This window comes from Chelonoidis abingdonii, chromosome 4 (genome assembly GCF_003597395.2).
Source record: "Chelonoidis abingdonii isolate Lonesome George chromosome 4, CheloAbing_2.0, whole genome shotgun sequence".
NCBI lineage: Eukaryota > Metazoa > Chordata > Testudines > Testudinidae > Chelonoidis > Chelonoidis abingdonii.
Genome location: NC_133772.1, coordinates 5,383,368 through 5,387,575, shown reverse-complemented (window position 1 = coordinate 5,387,575; position 4,208 = coordinate 5,383,368).

Sequence of the window (4,208 nt, the reverse complement as noted above, 5' to 3'; positions counted from 1 at the left end):
CTGTCTGATAGAAAATGGCTGTAAGGCAAAGGATAGCAGCCGCCCTGGGTCTCCAGTTCCAGGTATCGATAGAGCAGGGGGTGCAGCCTCCAGTGAAAAGGCTCCAAGGTGGATTTTACTGTGCGATGGAAAAGCAAGAACCGATCTGTAACCCCAGCTTCCTGCCCCCACTCAGTACAGACAGGCCCATCCCTGACACCCTACCCATCCCCTTTGGCCTCTGCATGTCCTCAGCTCCCTGCCCACTCAGGGCAGGGCAATGCTGCTGCAGCTCAACTCCTGTCCACTCTCTCCTTCACTCAGCTGCCAGACTGGGCCCATGGGCTTGGGCTCAGGCTGCTCTTGCACCGCTGCCCCCAGACCCACTCTGGAGTGGAGGCTGAGACCTAGGCCCAGCTCTTGGACACAGGGCAGGAGGCTGCTCATGGGGTTGTGGACCCCTGGACACTTAATTGTCAAATACTGCTGCCCATCCAAATTTGCCACTGTGCTGGTACTGAGCAGCCTCAGTAATATCTGCTGAAGCCGCTGCCCTACTCCGCCTGTACAACATGCTCCCTGGAATCCCTGCTGTTTTGGGGTTCATGGGGGAGGGAGGGAACAGTCTGTGCAGAGTGGAAACTGAATGTACATTGCACAGGAGCATCAAACCACTGGAGGCAGGGGAAGGAGATAGGCCAAGAAAGGGGCAAAATCAGGTATGGGGTAGGAGCTTGGGTTGAGAACAGGGCTAAGGTGCTGTCAGTGTCAGAGGCCAAGCCAAACTATCCGTGGCTGCAAAAATAGGGAAGAGCAGAAGGAGTCTCAGAGCTGTGTTCTTTCTTAAAGGCAAAGTGCATTCCAATGCTTTGAAAAGGCAACTCTTCCCTATCTAATATGCTGTATCAAGCTGCTAAAACTAACTTGATTTCATGAAATATTTTACATACACCCCATCTCTAAAAAATTTTTAGAACGATTGTTCTCTGAAGCTACACGCATTGAGTCCACTGCCTCTCTAAGATCCATTCTCTGAACCTGATACTTACATACACATTCCGCTTTTTCACTCTGCTTCTGCGCCAGAGATTGATGGTGACGTGGTGTTCTGGCGGTACCGGCCGTCTCCGGTGCCGATGAAAAACTTCTGCCCGGTGCGGACTGCGGTGCGCTCGGTGCCGGGGCTGCAGGGGTCAGGGCCGCCTCCATTAGGAGCTGCTTTAAGCGCAAGTCCTGCTCCTTTTTTGTCCGGGGCTTAAAGGACTTACAGATCCGGCACTTGTCAGTGAGATGGGATTCCCCCAAGCACTTAGGCAACAATCATGGGGGTCTCCCGTTGGCATCGGCCGACGGCAGGCCGAGCACTGTTTGAAACCAGGAGAGCCAGGCATGAGCCCGGGTCCCGGGAGGGGTGAGGAGGATTAAACCTCAACCCTCAACTATATACAATAACTACTCTAACAACTAGTACTAACAACTATGAATTAACACTAACTACAAAATTAACTATCACTAGAGATGAGAAAACGGGTGAAACGCTAGGGAAGGGGAGGTCAGCTAAGCCGCACTCCACTGTTCCAACGACCGACACAGGCGGTAAGAAGGAACTGAGGGGCGGCCGGGTCGGCAGGGGTATATATGCGGTGCCGCGAGGGCGCCACGCCAGGGGGCGCCTGCCTACCCGCCGGGTGTTGCTAGGGGAAAATTCTTCCGAAGAACGTGCACGCGGCGCGCGCACACCTACTTGGAATGGATATGAGCAACACATCTCGAAGAACAACAGTTACAAAGGTGAGTAACCGTCTTTTCCGCTTTTTCACCCACAGTCTGAACATTAGTACAACCCCTATCAAACATACTTTTAACTGCCTTGTTAATTTATGGAAGTAGGCCATCTATAGGTTTTTAGTAGCATATATCACAATTATTAGAGATTAAGCAAAAATAGTTTCCCTTCATATTATCCATGGGGCTTAGGTTTCTGCTTAACAGCGACAGTGGCGATTGCTGTGTCAGACCCTAATAAAGTTTGGATAATCTCTGAACACAGGAATTGCCACTGTCGCTAACCTCCATAGTCCTGTGGAGAATGCAGCCAAACCTGGAGCCAACCACCTTCTACAAAATTCTAACCCAATTTCCTCTATTCAGATCACAAAATTCAACCTACTCCCTACTTGTCATAAGTCATGTTAATACTTCCTCCATACCTCTGCTTTTTGGGACAAGGATCTATTTCCTCTGGTAAAAGCTTTCTAACTTTCACTTCTGCACATGTACCACTCTGATTGTTTTGGACTCTGGCCATAATTATAGGCTTCAAGGAACAGGTGCTGTAGGGGCTTTAGAATCCAGATCGGTCAAGGAAGGATAAAGGAATGGAACTTTAGACTCTACAACACTGTACACATTAATGCTTTTTCCTTTCAAATGTTTCATTGTCTAATTAAAAGCCCTGTCATTTCTGTATTCTCCCATTGTACTGCTTCTAGCTGTGTTTGCAGAATGTTCTTCTGCTACACAAGAGACTCACACTCCTGGGGCTTCTCAGTCAAAGCTGCAGACCTTGTAACATACTGTGCCTCTGTCTCTGTGACCTTGCATTCCACCCTCCTGCACATACTTGAGCTCAGATGTTTTATATTTTCTACATTCCCATTTCAATGCTTCATTGTTTCACAAAAGCTCTGACTGCTACTATCAAACTCTGAACAACTGTGGCTTTTGTCTTTTTCCTAGCAACCTTTTGTTGCTGAAAAAAAATTAAAAAAAATGTTGCTTTCCAACAGATTAGTCACCAGTGCAAGTGGATTCCAGCTTGTGCTTATCTGCAGATCTCCCCAGCAACACCATTGTCTCTGAAAAATGCCTTAAACTCCTTTTGACAGACCCACAGTACAATCCAGACTCAACCACCAACTCCAGGGGTGCTCTAGGACTGGAACACCAAGGGAGAAAAGTTAGCGCGTGCTTAGCACCCACTGGCAGCCAACTCCCCCCTCCCAAATGTGCCTCTTGCCTGCTGGTGGCCCCACTCCTTAACTCCTCCCCCTTCCTCCCAGTGTCTCCTGTCCACCATAAACAGCTGTTTTATGGCATTCAGGAGGCTCTGGGGTGGAGTGGGTGTGCTCGGGGGAGAGGGGAGAAAGTGGTGAGGAGGAGGCAGGACAGGGGAGGGAGCTTAGGGGAAGTGATCAAGTGTTAATCACTCTCAGCTAGGTCTGTGTTGCTGCAGCCAGCCAGCTACTTCTTGGCTCTCACCAGCCTTGGTTATACTGCAGGTTGATTTCAAATTACTCTCAATCTCAGATTTCCCCCAGAAATCTATGTCCTGTACTGCCTAGCCCTCTCCTGATCAATAGACGTTTATATAAAGTCTGTCATTTCATCAACAGAAATAATATGCACACACTTTCTTGTCCCAAAAAGAGTTTCCCAAACACTTCATTTAAATGCACTGGGTTGGATAACACAACATGAGAAGTTGAATATCTACAAAGAGAGATTTTACATGAGTCCAAATAATGAGGCATAAACATCAGAAATGGTTACAAAAAAAATAAAATGTAACTGGTGCCTAATATGTGAAATTTAAAGCAAAGATTTCTCACCACATGCTCTCAGCAGTCTTGCTGACCAAACTTCTTAGGTCAGGATCCCTTCTTCAATTCAATGGCTGCTTCCTTTTTCCCTCTTGGTGTAGTGAATCAATTGATGTAAAGGGGTGGGGGGGGCCTTGGGTGTCAATCACTCTTGGAAAACATTTGCAGATGAGATTTAGGGGAGAGAGAGCCTATAAGAAAGGATGCTCCCTGCTGCTTTTCCCTTACCTGTTGGAGCTTCTTTTGTTTCCCTTTCTACCTGATGACTCTGTTTACTGCTTAAAATGTAAATTAAGCCAAGCACTCATTCCTTTGTTTCAGACAGGCCTGTTTGCCAAGCTCGGTTTGCAATACGTGGTAATACCATACAGTGAAATCTTACAACTTCACTTACAATTTTGCCACACATTTTATCAGGACATGACCAGCAAATTATGAGATTTCAAATGATACCTCTCAATGAATACTTTGTACAAAGTATCAGAGGGGTAGCCGTGTTAGTCTGAATCTGTAAAAGCAGCAGAGAATCCTGTGGCACCTTATAGACTAACAGACATTTTGGATCATGAGCTTTCATGGGTGAATACCCACTTCGTCAGATGAATGTAGTGGAAATTTCCAGGGGCA